At 43.1% G+C, this 23,237-nt stretch overlaps 1 long non-coding RNA gene across 1 annotated transcript in view; it reads right to left on the reverse strand.

Annotated features, from left to right (window-relative positions):
• Window positions 1-8,929: 8,929 nt before the first annotated feature.
• The window catches only part of LOC126088769 (uncharacterized), a 1,027,531-nt gene continuing 1,013,223 nt past the window's right edge, over window positions 8,930-23,237 (reverse strand). The window contains exon 6 of the long non-coding RNA XR_007520128.1: window positions 8,930-9,728. This is a non-coding gene — a long non-coding RNA (uncharacterized LOC126088769). The remainder of the gene's footprint in view (window positions 9,729-23,237) is intronic.

Raw genomic sequence — 23,237 nt, forward strand, 5'->3', positions numbered from 1 at the left:
ATCCTCACACTACTTTGCATTACCGAAAAGCGAATGTGGTGCACGCTGTAACCATAATCGAATACAGTTTCCCAACTCCACTTCTGTTCAATGAGGAACCTGTCTTTTTTGATGGCGCTACAAACATTATCTAATTGTTTCCTCTTGTCCTGTCTGCACCTCTTGTTTCTTTTACTTTTTTGACGATATTCACCGGTGCTTTATATTTAACTATATCAACAGTGTACCAATGCAATCGAATGAAACATTTATAGACAAATTTTGTTTGCCTCTTTAATAAAAATCCAATCATTGAACTACCTGTTCTGATTTGCTTCTCTGCGTTTCAATTATGAGGTTTCGTGAATCATTTGCAATAGCTCACCTTCAAATTTATTGATCTACAGTGTCGTATTCATATTTATCACTTTTTTCATATGAAAATTGTGAAGGCCATATTACTAGAATCCAAGGAACGTTACGGGATTTCCTTTTTTTCTTCAAGGAAACCATCCAAAAATATTGGGAATTTATCAACGACTTTTTCATCAATAAATTGAAATTGTTTCGTTTTTGGTCATCCTTTGCATCCAGAAGAAATAAATCAATCTGTAAAACTGCTTTTGGTGCGTCGGTGACAGGTTATCTGTACGTTATAGTAGTCTGCAGAACTGTTTGTAAATACTTAATTGAATACAAGCTATAACTGTCATTTAGTGCAAGAAGTGTGAAAATAATTCGGGGAAGAGTCTCTTAAACACGTTTCCTCTGCGTTATGAATGAGGTATTCTCATCACATTGCCTAATTTCGCTGTAGCCAACGCGTTGGTCTAACACGTGGCAATATGGAGATCATCGAGCTACAAGCGTCGACAGCGACCCCGGTTAGTTTAGGCTGCTAATGAAGGAAAATAAACATGAAAATCAGTGATGCAGAACTGTTAATTTTCAATCAGAATAATCGAATTAGCACCGACACTGCGGACGTCTGGAAGCGCGGGCTAACGACGCTCCTTTGCTCCTTGAGGTGAGTCCGCCGGTATTTATTTGGAGCCAGCGGATGCTCAGCATGCACTGTCCATTAAATATCCTTGTATAGGCGTCACTGTTAATTACCGATGCAAATGAAGCGGAGGCGGCATTTGGTTGTGATGAACGAGCGCGCCGGACCTCATTGGTCAATGTAACCAACAGCGCTAACAACGAGGGGCACAATTCTCTGCTGCATCTTCCACGACGAAACAGGAACCTGCTTCAACGATGTATCCATATAGTCAGTTCTGCGGTGAGCGTGCAAATGCGTACAGAACAGGTAGGTGTCAACAGGCTACCCCATGATATAATAGTCGGCTTGTTAATTAAGACCTATCTAGGCTTCCCAGTAGTACTTCTGAACGTTAGTGAAAATACAAACATGTTTTTGTCGAGGGTATGTCTGTCATGTTCAAAGAATTCCGGCATTTTTATAAGAGAAGTTGCTCAGATACTTGAACAACAAGAAATTACCACGAGTAACTCGAGAACTGTATCGAAACTAATGCAAATCCACACATACTGTACTTAGTAACTAAAGCAGTTCATTCGACGTGTGCGTACAGTTGGTGTCGCTTTTCATACATATGAACTTGTCACTCAAAAAAGTTTCGATTAAAACTGATACAATGACGTCATCGCGGAACACTAACCTGTAGAGTTTGCTTGTGTCCCACTGCGCTGTTTGTCATTAGAGGTGATTACCCCTCCCGTAAATTTTCCGTACAGCGATGCACACTGATCTCCTCAATAATGTCACGTCTGCACTCACTCTATGATTTTATACGGATTTCAGACAGTTTGCACCAACCTTTCGGCAAGATGTCAATGACAGAACATTAATGCATGTAATTCATTATTCATCTAACGGAAGAAAAGTTCTGAAACGTCTGTATAGAATAAAACAAAGAAATTAGATTAGAGATGAAGGTTCCGTCGACAACTACGTCATTAGAAAGGAGGACATGCTTGAACTGTTTCATGGACAGGGAATGAAATCGGCTTTGCCGTTTGAAAGGGCTTTGCTTGGATATATTTTGTCAAATCGCGGAAAATCAAAACCATTTGAACCACTTCGAAATGTTTTAACGTGATTTCATATAATACCGTTTCCTCTCCTGTAACAGTGTATTGATGCTTGCTGTGACTTCTTCGTTTGACAAACGTCTCCCGTAAACGACATTACATAGCTTTCGTTTCAGTTTACGTAAGTCTCTGTGTAAGTACGGCCGACTTTTTTATTCTAGTCGAAACGAAGATTGTCACCCAGTGAGTCTGAGAGTCTCTCATACCGCACTTCCCGCACAGAAGAAACTGCAGTTGTTCGTAATACAGAAACAAGTGATGTCCTTTACGTGTCGCTAAAAGCATGTTTCCGTTCCCTGAAGATATGTAGTGTATTATATTCTAGATTGTTACTAGTTTTAGGCAGGCTTCATCGTTAGTTTCAGTTCTCAACATACTAGTCTATAGACTATAGTCCCACTGCATACTTCTAATGAGTTTCCTTTCCCCTCTGTCTCTGCTGTTCCTTATTCAATTTCAAATTTATATTCATATTCAAAAGTTAAGAACGAAAGTAATTTTCGCATACTACGTCACTGCCAAATAACATAGCTCGATGAAGAAATGACACATTTATTCAAAGCAAATGATTACACTTACACCGACGTCACCGCTATGCAGGGTGGTCCATTGATAGTGACCGGGCCAAATATCTCACGAAATAAGCATCAAACGAAAAAACTACAAAGAACGAAACTCGTCTAGCTTGAAGGGGGAAACTAGATGGCGCTATGGTTGGCCCGCTAGATGGCGCTGCCATAGGTCAAACGGATATCAACTGCGTTTTTTTTTAAATAGGAACCCCCATTTTTTGTTACATATTCGTGTAGTACGTACAGAAATATGAATGTTTTAGTTGGAAACGTGTAAGTACGTGGTATCATGTAACATTCCGCCAGTGCGGACGGTATTTACTTCGTGATACATTACCTGTGTTAAAATGGACCTTTACCAATTGCGGAAAATGTCGATATCGTGTTGATGTATGGCTATTGCGATCAAAACGCCCAACGGGCGTGTGCTATGTATGCTGCTCGGTATCCTGGACGACATCACCCAAGTGTCCGGACCGTTCGCTGGATAGTTACGTTATTTAAGGAAACGGGAAGTGTTCAGCCATATGTGAAACGACAACCACGGCCTGCAACAAATGATGATGCCCAAGTAGGTGTTTTAGCTGCTGTCGCGGCTCATACGCACATCATTAGCAGATAAATTGCGCGAGAATCGGGAATCTCAAAAACGTCGGTGTCGATAATGCTACATCAACATCGATTGCACCCGTACCATATTTCTATGCACCAGGAATTTCATGGCGACGACTCTGAACGTCGTGTACAGTTCTGCCACTGGGCACAAGAGAAATTACGAGACGATGACAGATTTTTTGCACGCGTTCTATTTAGCGACGAAGCGTCATTCACCAACAGCGGTAACGTAATCCGGCATAATATGCATTATTGGGCAACAGAAAATCCCCGATGGCTGCGACAAGTGGAACATCAGCGACCTTAGCGCGTTAATGTATGGTGTGGCATTATGGGAGGAAGGATAATTGACCCCCATTTTATTGATGGCAATCTAAATGGTGCAATGTATGCTGATTTCCTCCGTAATGTTCTACCGATGTTACTACAAGATGTTTCACTGCACGACAGAATGGCGATGTACTTGCAACATGATGGATGTCCGGCACATAGCTCGCGTGCGATTGAAGCGGTATAGAATAGCATATTTCATGACAGGTGGATTGGTCGTCGAGGCACCATACCATGGCCCGCACGTTCACCGGATCTGACGTCCCCGGATTTCTTTCTGTGGGGAAAGTTGAAGGATATTTGCCATCGTGATCCACCGACAACGCCTGACAACATGCGTCAGCGCATTGTCAATGCATGTGCGAACATTACGGAAGACGAACTACTCGCTGTTGAGAGGAATGTCGTTACACGTTACACGTATTGCCAAATGCATTGAGGTTGACGGACATCATTTTGAGCATTTATTGCATTAATGTGGTATTTACAGGTAATCACACTGTAACAGTATGCGTTCTCAGAAATGATAAGTTCACAAAGGTACATGTATCACATTGGAACAACCGAAATAAAATGTTCAAACGTACCTACGTTCTGTATTTTAATTTAAAAAACCTACCTGTTACCAACTCTTCGTCTAAAATTGTGAGCCATATGTTTGTGACTATTACAGCGTCATCTATCACAAAGAGAAAAAAGTGGTCCAACAAAAACATTCATATTTCTTTACGTACTACATGAATATGTAATAAAAATGGGGGTTGCTATTTTTAAAAAACGCAGTTGATATTCATTTGACTTATGGCAGCGCCATCTAGCGGGCCAATCATAGCGCCATCTTGTTTCCCCCTTCAAGCTAGACGAGTTTCATTCTTTGTATTTTTTCGTTTCATGCTTATTTCGTGAGATATTTGGCCCGGTCACTATCAATGGACCACTCTGTATATGATGGTTCCCTGAACATTACAAAAGGCGGGACATGATTTTTAGCCGGCCGCGGTGGTCTAGCGGTTCTGGCGCTGCAGTCCGGAACCGCGGGACTGCTACGGTCGCAAGTTCGAATCCTGCCTCGGGCATGAGTGTGTGTGATGTCCTTAGGTTAGTTAGGTTTAAGTAGTTCTAAGTTCTAGGGGACTTATGACCTAAGATGTTGAGTCCCATAGTGCTCAGAGCCATTTGAACCATTTGAACATGATTTTTAATACAGTATCAACAAGGACGGAAATGCATGGTCTGGAACGTGCTCCTTTGATGATCACAAGATTGGTAAGGAGTTCTTGTGGGAGGGCTACCCACTCGTCCACCAGCTCGTCTGGTAGCTGCCGGATGGTCGTTGGTGCATGTGCAAGTGCTACAGTAGGTCTCCCCAGAGCATCCCACACGTACTCAATGGGAGTGGTATCGGGGTAACGGATAGACCACTCCATTCGCCGAATATCCACTCCGTCCAAGAGATCCCCGCCTGTGCAGTTCGTTGCGGTCGCTTATTGTCATCCATAAAAACGAAATCAGGACCGAACGCATCCATGAAAAGACTACATTGGGAAGAAATACAGTGTCCCAACAGCGCTGACCCGGTGAGTGTACCGTGTTCAAATATCAGGAAGCCAGTATGCTGATGCAACATCATGTCTCCCCACACCATAAAACCAGCACCCTCGAAACGGTCACGTTCGACAGTGTTCCTGGGTGCATTAAGTACCCTCATACGGCGAGAAGTGGAAACACGTAATGCACTCAGGAATATTGCTGAACATGACCGTTTTGATGTTCCACATGTCACGGTGTGGCGAGGCAAAATGTTGTATGGGCGTACTGACCTCCAAATCTTTGTACACGCTATATTCATCAGTCAACGTTATTGTGACACTGTTCTCCTTCCATGTGTGTTTCTTTTCAGGAGTGCGTTAGGTTCTGATTTCAGTTTTGTGAGTGACAAGGCGCGGCCACATCGAAATGCGCAGGTGGAGGAGCTCTTGAAAGGAGAGGATATTCGGCGAGTGGACTGGCTGCCCCATTCCCCTGGCTTAAATGCAATCGGGCACCTGCGGGATGCGTTGGGTACAAGTACAGCGGGACATCCACATGTATCAACGACCGTGTAGTAGTTGTCAAACCCGGCGGAGGAACGGAACGGCCTACCACAAGAACTCCTTACCAACCTTTTGTCCAGCGTGGGAGTACGTTACAGGGCATGCATTGCCGTCTGTGGTGGCCACACAGACTGTTAACAGCAATGTCCCACCTTCTTTAACGTCCAAGGGAACAACGTAAGTCGCGGTAACTTCAATGTAATTATTGTATTTGAATAAAAGTATCATGTCTGTTCGTCTCAGCGCGAATTTCTTTCAGTTACCTTCTGTACTATTCTATAGCAGTTCTTTCTATGTATGGCCCAAGTTTCATCGATCTATGTTACTTGGCAGTAAAGCATCACGCAAAAGTTACTTTTTTCCTTTGTTTCTTACACCAATGTACTTTTTTCATTTTTTCCTCGTGTTATAAAGCAGTTCTTTGTATCACACGCTTCAGTCTTTACTTTGATCTATAAAGGCCGTAACTGTTCCTTTACCTGACATTTAATATTGACCAACAAAGATATTCATCAACTGTAATTCTCTGCGATTCCTAATGTGACACTGCACTTCGTCTGTTAATTCTTGTTGTTCGTTTATATATTAGTATCCATTACATTATTCACTGCTTTGGGTGTTCGAGTTAATGTATGGACACCCCCCCCCCCCAAAAAAAAATTCTTCGCAGTGATTAGAAAGTATTCATTTCATAAGTTTCCTCCTTCAATATTAGACGTTGCAGTCAAGTTGTACGACGAAGAATTGAATGAAGGTTGCTCTAGAACGCATTTGAGTAGTATACCTGCCGTACTGGTCACTTACCTGCCGTATTAGTCACTTTACGCGTTGTGTACTCTACCTGTTGAAGTGCAGTGGCACATCTTTTTCCTAATATGAATATCTTAACCTATGTGACCATTTTTTCAGAAACGCGCCTTTTAAAGCAAAAAAGAATGTGTATACATATATCCTCTTTAGAATGATTGCTGATATAACTTGTTGCAAATGTTTTTGATTATTACGAAATTGTTTACTTTTACTATTTATTTTTATGTCGTAGTTTCTATTATGTGCCAATCTACAATTTTACAACAGTTCATAATAAACTTACAAAATTTGTAGATACATTTGGGGTAATAGACACATTTACAACACAATTCATAATTACGTTTCAAAAAATCCGTCATTAATGTCAGTACATTCCTGTCCACCCAAGAGAATATGCCGCGTTGATTGCCTTTGTGTACGTTCTCTTATGATAGGAGGCACAAGTGATGCGGTCTAACACTTCATCCCATCTTCGTTCTGAATATGTTATTCCTTCATACAAAATAATAAACGAAGGTGTAACGGTGACTGGTTTCGAGTTTATAATGCTCGTATACTGACATTGCAGTTCACTGTTAAACGAAGTGCGACTGAGATAATGTTTCACAAGCGTGGTAAAATATCAAGGGCCTCCATTAAGCTGGAAGAACATTACATTCCGTAAAGATAATTGAACGTCCTCTTGTTGTTAAACTAACATAAAAAATACATCAAACTGTCTTTTCATGGGAATCGATTGCTCTCTAGAGAAAAAATAGGTGAATATGAGATATACTCCTTTATAAAATCGCTCTGAATAAAATAGTTGTCTAATCAACCTGTTTGCTTCGAATGACCATCCTGTCACCACGTGGAATACTGAAATTTCCTACTGCAACATCCTGTATTACTTCGACCAAGATGATTTCTTTTCTTTTTTAATCAAAATGTAATGTCCAGCTTGTTTTCTTTTTTTAATATTATTGTTGGTCTCTTATAGTTACTTACTTTTTCTCTTTATAACGCTGCAGCTTTTTGTACCAATGACTTCTTTCTCTGTTGCTGTTTTGCCCTAGTATTTAAAACACCAATCTGAAGTCTAAAGTTATATTTTACCTGAACATCATATAGTTCTTATCTAGTACCTTCGTTTTTCTCTGCTACTGTTGTGTTTTACTCACTCCTTTTCTTCCCTCAAAGTTTTCTAACAATATCAACGCATTGCTGCTGTTGCATTTGGACTCCGAAAGCTACTGTGGTTCAGTGCATCACAGATAATGGTAATAACCACGTTTCCATAATATTGAGAGAGTTTTCGCTTTATGCGCTTGTGTAACTGCTGGTTACCTTATTTCCCTTGCTGATTTCACATGTTCTGAATGCAGTGGAGTTATTTTTGCTTCTGTCACAGTTGTGTGCGGCTCTCTGTACCGTTAAGCATTGCATCGTTGTGTACGGTACTTTGCTAACGTAGAAGTTTGGCAGCTTATTCTACTTTACATAGGCCTATATCATATATGATCTTCACGTTCGACTCATTCTTCATGACTATAAGTAATAAGGCTCAGATTTACCTTCCTCTCCACATCAGTACCCTTATTTAGGTAAAAAAAAGTGAACTGATAACATAATCAAGGAAGAATAAAGATGTTAATGTATTCTACTTTTCTACTTAAAATTCTACTATGGTAGTTCCTAGGTTTCTGGAAATTTAGTATTAGCCCTTCAGTAAAAACAGTAAGTTTCACACTACTGTGCACAGTTGGCGTTTCGCTGCAATACTTTCCGCAGATGGCAACCAAAAAAAGAAAAATATCGACATATATGTAATATCAACTTTCGGTAAAAGAAATATAGATATTCAATCAACGATATTCTAGTGTTGAGGCGTCGACAACATCGCTGCCTTTGACCGACGTATCGCGCTTTCATAATTATTTTTTGTTATACACTTTTATTGAATATCGAATGTCATTATTTTACAACTGTCTTCAGACATTGTGCCATACAAACTCAAGAAAAGAGAGATTCATTACGAATTCCAAGCATCACACTGATGTGTGACACTTCAAGTCATATATTATTCTTAATTACTTCATTTTGATTTCCTGGTTCAAATGGCTCTGAGCACTATGGGACTTAATTGCTGTAGTCATCAGTCCCCTAGAACTTAGAACTACTCAAACCTAACTAACCTAAGGACATCACACACATCCATATCCGAGGCAGGATTCGAACCTGCGACCGAAGCGGGCGCGAGGTTCCGGATTGTAGCGCCTAGAATCGCTCGGCCACTCCGACCGGCTTTGAGTTCCTGGCAGTCACACATATTCGAATCTCTTATTCGGTAAAACCGTTGAAGAACTGTGTTATTCCCAGATAGTTGGACCTACTCATTCGATATAACCCTTTCTGCCTGAGCCCACTGCGTCCTGACTGCCGCTGTTGTTGTTCTTGTTGTTGTATCTTGCCCACTCGTCGCTTATAGGGTACCTAGAGGATACAGTGTTCTCGGAATGCTATACAGCAATTCAAGAAAATAACATTAGTAGTTTTATTTGTATAGAGCAGATGAAAATACTTAACTTTGTGATTTACAAGTAGTAGTCACAAACGAGGGGCGTCATGCAATATAATTTAGAGTCCTTGGCTATGTGTAATGTTCCTGGAAGTTAACACACGTCACTAATACTGCTCGGCGAATCCTGTCCACTGTTGTCTGTACACTGAGCCCATCTGAGCGGCCAAGGCTGGCAGGAGCGGCGCTTATATTCTCTTCTTGCAATGGGCGCACCTGGCGCGACTCGGTCCTTGTCACCGGCTATTGGCTGACGTTTCCTCACCATCTTCTCTGGTCTTCCTTTCTTCGTCTTCGTTCCGGCGCTTGTGGTTAGGCCAGAACATTCCTCCCTCACAAATCGACGGACCGTCGTCGTATATGGGTGCGACTACGGCGGGATGCTGCAGAAGTGTGGGCGCCTCGACGGGCCGGAAGCTGTGGCTGCAGGGGATGTCAAGTTTCCGGCTGTACCCCGCCATCCGGCCTGCACTCTGGCGGAAATGTCCCCTGGAAAATCTTCGGTTTCCATGAACCAGATGAAGAAGCGGCGAGTGCCTATCGGTAGGACGAGAGGAGGCGGATGAGGCGAAGGCTCCATGGGATTGTCCCGCGGTGTCGTGATGACACCCTCTGGCGGCAGCTGTGGCCGCGCTGTCCTCTGGACCAGTGAATCTGGGAGAAGAGAGACTGAAATCTCATCGTGTACATGACAGAAGCGAAGTTGAGTTTGATGGCAGCGCTGCAAACCATCTGGACCTGAAAGAAGAGACATGCAAGCGCCTAGTCGACGGACGATCTCGCCTCGCGCCCACCGTCCGATGTCACTAAAAACCCTGTAAAAGACAATAACATGCGGCGCGAAACAATACTTGCGGCCTTCCTTCGGCGCCGGTTGCTGAGGAGCGTGGAACAGGTGGAGCAGTGAGCGATAGCGGCGGCCATGAAGCAATTCCGCCGGCGATGGTCCATCTCGTGGGTGCGAACGATACGAGGCGAGAAAAAGCTGCAATTCTTGATCACTGGTGTGTACCGAGCGAAGTTTGGCCATCTGCTGCTTGAATTTTCTGACATAACTTTCCGCTTCGCCGTTTGACTGTGGATAGAACGGTGCATTAGTTACATGCTGTATGCCGTTGCGCTCACAGAATGTTTGAAATTGATTTGACGGGAACTGAGGGCCATTGTCCGACACTATCACTTCAGGTAAACCTTCTAGGCAAAAAAATCGATGACAACACCTGAATTGCGCTACGTGACGTTTTAGAGTTCCTTGGCACAGCAAAAGGTCCTGCAAAGTCTATGTGTACACGTTGCCATGGTGCCTGCGACTTGCGCCAAGCAGAGAATTTTTGTGGCGGAGCGGACTGAGATTCCGCACATGCCTGACACTGTGACGTCATCTGTTCTATTTGGGCATACCCTGCCAAATACAGTGTTACGCGCTAACTGTTTCGTACGAACAATCCCCCAATGTCTTGGTGAAGTAACTGCAACACTTCTTTTTGCAAAGCCTTAGCGATCAACACATGTGTTTGTCCATTGTCATTATGAACAAGAATGACACTTTCCTGTACAGCGAGGCTATGCTGACGTGCAAAGAATCGGCGCACTACAGAGTTCTTTATGCTGTTCACTGTGTCAGGCCAAGATGCTTGAAAAGGTTCTACACCTTGACTGTTTATGACGTTACCAAGATACTGCAATTCAGGTTCAGTAGACAATTTAGTCCTGCATTAGATAACACACGAAACAAAGCATGTAAAATTGGAATATGTCCTTCAGGTGTACGACCTGCTACTACAATATTGTTCAAATAGTTTGAACAGTTTGGCTCTTGTACAGTCAGCCATTCCAAATACCGTTGAAAAATGGCGGGTGCGGAAGCACTGCCATAACGCAAAGGCAAATATTTAAACAAGCCCAAATGAGTATTTACTACACACACTTTTTGAGATTCTTCATCGAGCGGTATTTGAAGACACGTGTCGCGCAAATCAATTTTCGAAAAGTAGCGTCCAGCGCCTAATTTCTCGATGAGATCTTCTGGGCGTGACAATGGATAAGTATCAATTACAATCTGTGGGTCGACTATAGACCTATAAGCAAAACAGAGGCGAATGAGACCTGAAGCTTTGGGGAGCAAAACCAGTGGACTTTCCCAATGACTAGCTGATATGGTGACAATAACTCCGTTATTTTGCAGTTCTTTAAGCTCAGCAGTCACTTTGTCCCGTAATGTAATGCGAACAGTTCTGGACCGGCAAAATTTCGGCTGAGCATTATCTTTCGGCGTAATATGGACATCAAAATAGTTAGCTTTGCCTAAACCTTCAGAAAAGAGTTCCAGGAATTCTTTTAGTAACCTAGCTCCACTGTCTTTTGCATTGAATGCAGACACAACACATTGTCTTGAATGTTAAAACGAAACAAATCAAAAGAATCAAGACCAAATATGTTCTCACACTCCAGTGATTTTAGCACTGGAAAAGTCACTGTTCGTGTATGCGAGCGATACATGGCAGGCAAAGTACACTTTTCGACAACAGGAATGCCTTTTCCATTATAAGCCGTCAGTTGTGTGCTATTTGTACACAGGTGTAGGGAGCCTAACAGTTCATACGTGTGACGATTTAGTAATGTGACAGAGGCACCCATGTCCAACCGAAATTTCACACGTTTCCCACAAATACGTAAATGAACAAAAAGTTTGTTTGACCGAGCGGTTCTAGGCGCTACAGTCTGGAACCGCGCGACCGCAACGGTCGCAGATTCGAATCCTGCCTCGGGCATGGATGTGTGTGATGTCCTTAGGTTAGTTAGGTTTAATTAGTTCTAAGTTCTAGGGGACTGATGACCTTAGAAGTTAAGTCCCATAGTGCTCAGAGCCAGTTTGTTCGACTGACGTATCACTGAAGAAACTGAGCGCTTGCTGGTTGCAAACTTGGAATATACTGCATTAATGATATGGGCCTAGTGATTAGATTTTTGTGAGTGGGCCGAACTCTTATGACTGTTCTGTTGCAAACATACTACCAGAAGCATAACACTGAGCTTGTCGGGAGGGGCAGTCTTGGCGTTTGCGCCGTGTGTAACACCGAGGGCAAGAATTAATTCTGTTCGCCTGGGTAGCCGCCTGTTTACCAAACTGCTTACGTAGCATGGGAGGTTGTTTACTCGTGGTGGCTAGCGAACGCCGCCGGTGCGGAATGGGACGATCGCTACTAAGGGATGCAATCCGATAAATAACTGGCTGCTCAAATGTATGAGCCGACGAGGCACCGCAATCGTACTGATCTAGTATTTGCAGTACCTGCTGAAATGATGGATGGGACTGTTTCAAAATTTGTTCTCTGATTTGACATCAGGTACATTGTACAAGATCGCATCACGCAACATAACGTCTGCGTATAAAGCACCGCAAGCACATTTGAATTTGCATTTCCGTGCCATACCCTGAACGTCTGTTAGCTGCTCGCGATAAGCTTGTTCTGACCGTTTTTTGCAATTGAAGAATAGATACCTAGCTGCTACCACATTCATTTGTTGGTCATAATAGTTGGTTAGAGAGGTGATAACACTGTCATTCGCAAGTTCGCTCGGAGTGGCGTGAGGAAAGAGTATTTGAATTAATCTGAACACTGCACTTCCTGCCGTTGATAATAGATATGGAAGTCTCACATTACCTGGGACATTGTGGGCGATGACGTGGGCATCAGACAGACATCCACTCGAGCCATTCCAAACTGTCGTAAAGCAGCCGTAGCCGGCCTCGGTGGCCGAGCGGTTCTAGGCGCTTCAGTCCGGAACCGCGCGACTGCTACGGTCGCAGGTTCGAATCCTGCCTCGGGCATGGATGTGTGTGATGTCCTTAGGTTAGTTAAGTTTAAGTATTTCTAAGTTCTAGGGAACTGATGACCTCCGATGATAAGTCCCATAGTGTTCAGAGCCATTTTTTGAGCAGCTGTAGTTGGCGGTGCTTGTTCCGGCGGGCGTGCAGCATTGGCCAGTAGCTGCTGCACTGTGTTGAGTAACGGGGAGATTTGGTGAGTATGGAACTGAAACATATGAATTAGCTGGGTGGCATCTAACGCTTGTGGCTGCAGCGCCTGAGCAGGGGGCGGGACAGGTGGGGGGTGTGGGTATGGGGTTGGGTTGTTTGGGGGAAAGAGACCAAACTGCGAGGTCATCGGTCTGATCGGATTAGGGAAGGATGGGGAAGAAAGCCGGCTGTGCCCTTTCAAAGGAACCATCCCGGCATTTGCCTGGAGCGATTTAGGGAAATCACGGAAAACCTAAATCAGGATGGTCGGACGCGGGATTGAACCGTCATCCTCCCGAATGCGAGTCCAGTGTGCTAACCACTGCGCCACCTCGCTCGGTCGGTGTGGGTATGTTGGAAGACAAAGTATGTACAATAAAATAATCTGCAACGGCCACCTGATAACACTGATTAGCAAAAACGACAAGAAACTGTTAAAGCAAAGCGAGCGCCTCTGTAAAGTAAAGACAAGAGAAAATAAAGGCACGTGCAAAAATATGTCTTCGGACATCAGTGCGGAGTACGTTTGTAACACCTCGTCGCCAGTTGTTCTATTTTGCCCACTCGTCGCTTATAGGTTGCCTCAGAGATAAAGTGTTCTCGGAATGCTACACAAAAATTCAAGAAAATAACATTAGTAGTTTTATTTCTATAAAGCAAATGACAATACTTAACTTTGAGATTTACAAGTAGTAGTCGCAAACGAGGGGCTACATGCAATATAATTTAGAGTCCTTGGCTATGTGTAATGTTCCTGGCAGATGACACACGTCACTAATACTGTCCACTATAGTCTGTACACTGAGCCCATCTGAGCGGCCAATACTGGCAGGAGCGGCGCTCTTATTCACTTCTTGCAGGCGGCGCTGCTGGCGCGACTCGGTCCTACGCAGCAGCTATCGGCTGACGTTTCCTCACTGCCTTCTTTAGTTCAAAAAATGGTTCAAATGGCTCTGAGCACTATGGGACTTAACATCTGAGGTCATCAGTCCCCTAGAACTTAGAACTACTTAAACCGAACTAACCTAAGGACATCACACACATCCACGCCCGAGACAGCATTCGAACCTGCGATCGTACCGGTCGCGCGGTTCTAGACTGTAGCGCCTAGAACCGCTCGGCCACAAGGGCCGGCCCTTCTTTAGTATTCCGTTATTCATCTTCGTTCCAGCGTTTATGGTTACGCCAGAACAGTTCTTGTAGTTGTTGAGGTCTTCATTCCAAGGTTTGGTCCGATCCAGCTATTCATCATGCCAGTCTCTCCTGAAACAGCTTACTGTAGTCAAGAACAGGGCTCTGCCTCTCATTTTTACCACCCACTCTTCCTTGCATAATCCAAATGACTATTTCTTGAAGTTTCAGAATGTACCCTTCCAACTGATCCCTTCTTTTAATCAAGTTAAGCCACAAATTTATTTTCTTCGATTCATTTGTTGTAGTATCCACTGATGTTTAACATTCTCCTGTTCAACCGCAACTCACGTTGTTGTTGTTGTGGTCTTCAGTCCAAAGACGGGTTTGATGCAGCTCTCCATGCTACTCTATCCTGGGTAAGCCTCTTCATCTCCGAGTAGCAACTTCAACCTACATTCCTCTGAATCTGCTTACTGTATTCATCTCTTGGTCTCCCTCTACGATTGTTACCCCCCACGCTTCCCTCCAATACTAAATTGGTGATCGATTGATGCCTCAGAATGTATCTTACCAACTGATAACTTCTTTTAGTCAGGTTGTAACGCAAATTTCTCTTCTTCCCAACTCTATTCAGTACCTCTTGATTAGTTTCGTAATCTACCCATCTAATCTTCAGCATTCTTCTACAGCACCACAATTCAAAAGCTTCTATTTTCTTCTTGTCTAAACTGTTTATTGCCCGCGTATCACTTCCATACATGGCTACACTCCATGCAAATTCTTTCACATAGGACTTCCTGACACTTATGTCTCTAACTGACATTAACAAATTTATCTTCTTCTGGAATTCTTTTCTTGCCATTGTCAGTCTACATCTTATATCCTCCCTACTTCGACTATTATCAGTTATTTTGCTTCCCAAATAGCAAAAATCATTTACTACTTTAAGTGGCTAATTTTCTAATGGTAATTTCCTCAGCATCACTTGATTTAATTCCAATACATTCCATTATCCTCGTTTAGATTTTGTTGATGTCCATCTTATATCACCTTTCAAGATACTGTCCATTCCGCTCAGCTCTTCTTCTGAGTCCTTTGCTGTCTCTGACAGAATTACAATGTCTCGGCAAACCTCAAAGTTTTTATTTCTTCTCCCTGAACTTTAATCCCTAATCCAAATTTTTCTTTCGCTTCCTTTACTGATTGCTCAATATACAGACTGAATAACATCAGGGATAGTCTACAATGTTGTCTCAATCTCTTCTCAACCACTGCTTCCCTTTGCTTCCCCTCGACTCATAACTGCCATCTGGTTTCTGTACAAGTTCTAAATAGTCTTTCGCTCCCTATGTTTTACCCCTGCCACCTTCAGAATTTGAAAGAGAGTATTCCAGTCAACATTGTCAAAAGCTTTCTCTAAGTCTACAAATGCTATTAACGTAGGTTTGTCTTTCCTTAACCTATCTTCTATGAGAAGTCGTAGAGTCAATATTTCCTCGCGTGTTCCTACATTTCTCCGGAATCCAAACTGGTCCTCTCGGAGGTCGGCCTGTACCATTTTCCCCATTCTTCTGTGAACGGTTTGAGTTAGTATTTTGCAGCCGTGACTTATTAAACTGATAGTTCGGTAATTTTCACACTTGTCAGCATCTGCTATCTTTGGAATTGGGATTATTATATTCTACTTGAAGTCGGAGGGTATATTTCGTCTGTCTCATATATCTTGCTCGCCAGATGGAAGAGGTTTGTCTTGGCTGGCTCTCCCAACAATACCAGTAGCGCTAGTGGGATGTTGTCTACTCCTGGTGTCTTTTATGACATAAGTCTTTCAGTGCTTTTTCAAATTCTTCAAGCAGTAGCATTATTCCCTTCTCTTCTTCTTCTACGTCCTCTTCCCTTTCCATAATATTTACCTCAAGTACATGTCCCTTGTACGGACCCTCTATATACTCCTTCCACCTTTCTGCTTTTCCTTCTTCGCTTAGGACTGGTTTTCCATCTGAGCTCTTGATGCTCATGTAGGTGGTTCTCTTTTGTCCAAAGGTCTCTTTAATTTTCCTGTAGGCAGTATCCACCTTACGCCAAGTGATATATGCTTCTACATCCTTACATTTGTCCTCTAGCCGTTCCTGCTCAGAAATATATATTCCCTTTCACCTGCTTAATTTATTGCATTTTTATATCATCACTTTTCATCGCTTAAATTAAAGGACTTCTACTAGCCCTCGTCTTTTTACCTACTTTATACTCTGCTGCCTTCATATTTCATCTCTCAAAGGTACCCATGCTTCTTCTACTGTATTCCTCTCCGCTGTTCTTGTCAATCGTTCACTAATACTCCCTCTGAAACCCTCTAAAACCTCTGGTTCTTTCAGTTCATTTAGGTCCCGACTCATTAAATTGCTGCCTTTTTGCAGTGTTTTTCAGTTTTCATCTGCAGTTCATAATCAATAAGTTGCGGTCAGAGTCCACATCTGCCCCTGGTAATGTTTTACAATTTTAAATGTGGTTGCTAAAGGTCTGTTTAAGCATTATGTAATATGAAACCTTCCAGTATCTCCAGGTCTTTTCCACGCGTACAACCTTTTCTCATGATTCTTAAACCAAGTGTTAGCTATGATTAAATTATGCTTTGTGCAAAATTCTACCGGGCGGCGTTACCTTTCATTCCTTTCCCCCACTCCATATTCACCTACTACTTTTCCTTCCCTTCTTTTTCTTACTACCGAGTTCCAGTCCCCCACGACTATTAAATTTTCGGCTCCCTTAACTATCTGAATAAGTTCTCTTATCCACATACCACATTTTCTCAATCTACTCCTCATCTGCGGAACTACACTCCTGGAAATGGAAAAAAGAACACATTAACACCGGTGTGTCAGACCCACCATACTTGCTCCGGACACTGCGAGAGGGCTGTACAAGCAATGATCACACGCACGGCACAGCGGACACACCAGGAACCGCGGTGTTGGCCGTCGAATGGCGCCAGCTGCGCAGCATTTGTGCACCGCCGCCGTCAGTGTCAGGCAGTTTGCCGTGGCATACGGAGCTCCATCGCAGTCTTTAACACTGGTAGCATGCCGCGACAGCGTGGACGTGAACCGTATGTGCAGTTGACGGACTTTGAGCGAGGGCGTATAGTGGGCATGCGGGAGGCCGGGTGGACGTACCGCCGAATTGCTCAACACGTGGGGCGTGAGGTCTCCACAGTACATCGATGTTGTCGCCAGTGGTCGGCGGAAGCTGCACGTGCCCGTCGACCTGGGACCGGACCGCAGCGACGCACGGATGCACGCCAAGACCGTAGGATCCTACGCAGTGCCGTAGGGGACCGCACCGCCACTTCCCAGCAAATTAGGGACACTGTTGCTCCTGGGGTATCGGCGAGGACCATTCGCAACCGTCTCCATGAAGCTGGGCTACGGTCCCGCACACCGTTAGGCCGTCTTCCGCTCACGCCCCAACATCGTGCAGCCCGCCTCCAGTGGTGTCGCGACAGGCGTGAATGGAGGGACGAATGGAGACGTGTCGTCTTCAGCGATGAGAGTCGCTTCTGCCTTGGTGCCAATGATGGTCGTATGCGTGTTTGGCGCCGTGCAGGTGAGCGCCACAATCAGGACTGCATACGACCGAGGCACACAGGGCCAACACCCGGCATCATGGTGTGGGGAGCGATCTCCTACACTGGCCGTACACCACTGGTGATCGTCGAGGGGACACTGAATAGTGCACGGTACATCCAAACCGTCATCGAACCCATCGTTCTACCATTCCTAGACCGGCAAGGGAACTTGCTGTTCCAACAGGACAATGCACGTCCGCATGTATCCCGTGCCACCCAACGTGCTCTAGAAGGTGTAAGTCAACTACCCTGGCCAGCAAGATCTCCGGATCTGTCCCCCATTGAGCATGTTTGGGACTGGATGAAGCGTCGTCTCACGCGGTCTGCACGTCCAGCACGAACGCTGGTCCAACTGAGGCGCCAGGTGGAAATGGCATGGCAAGCCGTTCCACAGGACTACATCCAGCATCTCTACGATCGTCTCCATGGGAGAATAGCAGCCTACATTGCTGCGAAAGGTGGATATACACTGTACTAGTGCCGACATTGTGCATGCTCTGTTGCCTGTGTCTATGTGCCTGTGGTTCTGTCAGTGTGATCATGTGATGTATCTGACCCTAGGAATGTGTCAATAAAGTTTCCCCTTCCTGGGACAATGAATTCACGGTGTTCTTATTTCAATTTCCAGGAGTGTAGTTGGCATATAAACTTGTACTATGGTGCTGGGTTTGGGCTTTGTGTCCATTTTGGCTCTAATAATGCGTTCACTTAGTTGTTTATATTACCTTATCCGCATTTCTATTTTTTTACTCGTTAATAAACCTACTGCTACGTTACACCTATTTGATTTTGTATTTATAACCTTGTATTGATCTGCCCGAACGTCCTGTTCCTGCTGCCACCGAACTTCCCATTATATCTAACTACACTAATTACACAAACTACAAGAAAATATCAGATGATTCGAGTGAGGTATCCTCGGCTAAGGGTCGACATATGAAACTTCTCCTTTGAATGTAAAGAATCACAGTGCTGGAAATAGTCTTACGTTATTTGATTTTCAAACAGATGAGCAAAACTCAACGTACCCCGACAGTTTCCTCTTTATTTATTCTGATCATCACTAAACTGACACACAATATTTTTAGCGCAACGCAGTCTGACTTTCAATACTCCCTACAAAAGAATGGCCTTGACTAAAAATAACCTATACCTTTCATGAATCACTTACGTCACAAAAATCTTCGTTACTCGACCTACTGCAATACAGCGAGTGCCAATACTGTCAGCTAAATAAAAGACTCTAACTACTGAAGGCCCTAGCTACTGATAGGCATAGTTAGCAAGTGAAAGATTTTGATAGAGAACAAACAATGTATTTAGCGTTCAAAAGTCATTATATATATATATATATATATATATATTATTGTTATTATTATTATAACGATTGTTCCCCTTTAGGAGAGCGATTGAACTTGAATTCATAATTTCATCTTCGGATGTTTTTCTTCTTTGCTTCCCAAAACCTCCTCATCCTCTCAGAATGCTCCTTCTTCCGTTCCTCTGTCCATTTTTACCAGGCTGACGCGATGTTCTTTCCCCAAACTTCACACTTGTGATTTTATGCCGGCACTCGGTGCGATCTTCGAGATTTTTTATGTTGATCTGCTGTAGATCCCTCTGGACTTCTTTCAGCCATTCTGTGCCACATTTACTCCTTGTTATAATATTGAATAATTTCTTTGCTGTTCTGGAGTCTTCCATCCTGTAGATGTGTGTATAAAATTTGGCTCGGCGCTTTCTGATTTCATCTGTTACTACGTTGATCTTTCTATAGAGCTCGTTTTGTGGTCTCTTCATCCAAATGCCATTTTTGTTGATTGGACCGTAAATCTTCCTGAGAATTTTTCTTTCCTGCTTTTCTATTTCCTTAATTTTAGAATGACCATCAATCACCATTGTTTCAGCTGCATAGATTGCTTCTGGAAGAATCACTGTTGCATAGTGCCTTAATTTTGCGTCTGTCGAAATGCACTTCTTGTTGTAATGCGTCCATGTTAGCTTGTAGGCTTTCTGGAGCTTAGTGATTCTTTGTTCATTGGCAATTCGGTTTAATCCTGAGGACTGTATAGTTTCACCGAGGTACTTAAAATGGCAGACTTGTGCAATTTTACCATATTTTGTTATTAAAGGAGATTTATTTTCTGGCTGCCTTTCCATGTATTGGGTTTTTTCATAAGATATCTGTAGTCCGGTTTTTTGTGAAATTTCATGTAGTTTTTCCACTGCGTGAATCGCTTCTGTTCTGTTATTGGTGATAATTGCAATATCGTCAGCGAAAGCAAGGCACTTGACTTTAATTCGGTTCTCTTTCTTGATACCAATTTGGATACCCTTTACGTGAGGTTCCCATTCCCTTATTATCTTTTCTAGAACAATATTGAAAAGGATTGGGGATAGTCCGTCCCCCTGTCGGACTCCAGATTTGATTTCGAAGGGTTCTGATACTTCGCCCATGAATTTCACTTTGGCCGTTGTTCCTGTAAGTGTCTGTTCTGTGATTTTTCGTGTCTTTCGGTCGATCCCAAATTCTTCCATGATTTTAAACAGGGTTCCACGGTCCACTGAATCATATGCTTTCCTGAAGTCGATGAATGTAACTACTGTGTTTCTGCATTTCCTCATTTGTAATATTGTCTTTAAGCACCAGATCTGTTCCGCACATGACTGTCCTTTTCTGAATCCGGCCTGGTATTCACCAATTAGTGTATCTGCTTGGGATTCTATCCTGTTTAAAAGCGCTTTGGAAAGGATTTTGTAAGCGACTGGGAGAAGTAAATTCCTCTGTAATTGTTCATGTCTGTCTTGTCGCCCTTTTTGTGTAGCGGGTGAATTAGAGCGCATTTCCAGTCCTCTGGTATCTGCTCTGTTATCCATATGTCTGATATTATATGGTGTAATTTCTGCATAAGTATAGGATCGTTTAGTTTCCAGAACTCAGCAATGATCCCATCTTCTCCTGGTGCTTTGTTATTTTTCAACTGCTTGACTATCCCCGTAATTTCTTCAAGATCCGGGGCATGTGAGTCTGGGTGTGTGAATACTGGAGAAGAGAATACAAGTTTTTCTTGGGGTGGTTCGCAGTTGAGGAGGGAACTGAAATATTGGGCTAAGATTTTGCAGTTATTTTTCGTGTTGGTTTCCAAAGAGCCATCGGGTTTCTTGAAGCACAAGCTAGGCGCTTGGTATCCCTGTAAGTTTTCTCTGAAAGTCTTATAAAAATTTCTTGTATTATTTTTGATGAAATCCTGCTGGATTTCAGAGAGTCTGTTGTTGTCATATCCCCGTTTTTCTTTTCTAATTATTTTTGAGGTCTGTTTTTGGGTTTTAAGAAAGTTCTCCCAGTTTTCTTCAGTTTTGTGACTGCTAAATTTTTTCCATGCAGTTATTCGGTTGTCAACTGCCTCATCACAGGTTGCATTCCACCAGAGATGTTTCCTGTTGCGAGGGGGTTGTCCTAATTTGAGGTTTTCCTGAATTTTCTCTGTTAGTTTCTTCCAGTCTGTTGATTTTTCCTGATTAATTTGCATGATGATTTTTTCTTTGTTCAGTTGCAGATATTCCGGATCTGGTTTGGTACTTTTGGGTGGCCTTTTTAGCATTCTGTTGGGTTGGAATTTTATTTTTATTTGGAGAAGATGATGATCTGATTCAAAGACACCTTTGCGGATTCTGATGTTTTGAATTTCTTTTATGTTTTCTTTGGAAATTGCGACGTGGTCTATTTGGTATTCACCCTGTCTAAGACTGGGTGATCTCCACGTGGTTAATTTATGTGCAGGTTTTTGAAACTGGTTACTCATTATTTTAAGTCCAAAGTTTCTGCAGAAGTCGATTAGTTTTTCACCATTCTTATTGGTACGTTTGTGTTTGGTGTGGGGTCCAGTGGTATCTCTGAATTTTTTTTCCTTCCCTAATTGTGCATTAAAATCGCCTACAAAGATTTTCATATGGTGCCTAGGTACTTTATTTGCTGTTTCTTCTAGTGTTTCCCAGAAATTGTCCACTGTTTCAGGTAGATTTTATTGTGGTGATTTGTGGGGGCGTGCACATTGATCAGAGTGTATGCTTTATTAGCTGATTTTACTGATAACAGGGAGACTCTTTCATTGGGAGACGTGAAGTCAATAACTGAGTCGAGTACGGAAGTGTGTACGGCGAATCCTGTTCCGAAAAGTGGTAGTTTGTCTCTTACTTTTATGGCAGGTTTGCCCTTGTAGATCCTGTAATTCTCTGTGTTAAAGTGTCCTTCATCTGTGAATCTTGTCTCTTGCAGTGCAGTGATTTTCAGGTTAAATTTTCCCATTGCGTTGGTGAGTTGCTTTAATTTGTCTGTTTTAGTGAGGGTGTTCACATTAATAGTACCAATAAAATTTTTACGTTTCGTTTTGAGAGTGTGACGAGTTTTTGAGAAGCTCCCATTCTTCTCCGCATGGTGTCCCTGATCCCCCAGAATCCGATGATCAGGTGAATCCAGTCTATTGACTGGTGCCTGGGGTAGTGACTCTGTGGTTGTCTTTTCCATCATGCGTTCAAGTTGAATTTTAGTTTTTGTGGTGATCTCTGTTGAGACCACAGGTATACGACACGATTTTTGAGTTCGAGAAGATTTTGTGCAGCCGCCTCAACTAGAGGAACAGACACTGACCACTGGCCGCCAGATGCTGAACAGACACCACTGGGTTTATTGGTTTTTGGTCCGCCCTGGGTATTTCATTTCCCCAGTACCACCTATATCTAGGAAGCTTTCCCCTATCCGCCACCCGGGGAGGCGCCCGATGGGGGTACCAACAACCCCACACGGGATATATATATATATATATATATATATATATATATATATATATATATATATATATATATATAATTTTGTGACATCCAATCAAACAAATTTCCTTTTTATGACGGACACACGTCCAGATCGTGCTCTCAGAGTAACCTCTCAAAACTCTGGCAGCTCTCTCCCCACATCCACCACTGCTGGCGCCTCACCTCCAGCTGCTCAACGCTACGCGCTGTTCACATCCAACTGCCCAACACTACACTAACGAATAATCCAACAGTGCGTCCAACCAGCCACAGACTGCACACAGCGCAGTCAGCTATTTTAATACTCAGCGCTGCATGGAGTCACCAACATAAAAACCTAAACAGCATACTTACAAAATCATCTACTAATATTAGTGTCTCATTTTCCAATCTAATTTCCTTAGCAGCGCCTGATTTTATTTGACTGCACTCCATTACCGTTTTTTTACATACTTACTTGCTTTTAACCTTTTTTCACCATACTATCCATTTCGTCCGACTGCTCTTCCATGTCGTCTACCAGAAAATTACAGTGTTATAGGAAGACGCCAGAATATTTGTTCGAAGAGATCTC

Source organism: Schistocerca cancellata, chromosome 1 (assembly GCF_023864275.1).
Source record: "Schistocerca cancellata isolate TAMUIC-IGC-003103 chromosome 1, iqSchCanc2.1, whole genome shotgun sequence".
Lineage (NCBI taxonomy): Eukaryota > Metazoa > Arthropoda > Insecta > Orthoptera > Acrididae > Schistocerca > Schistocerca cancellata.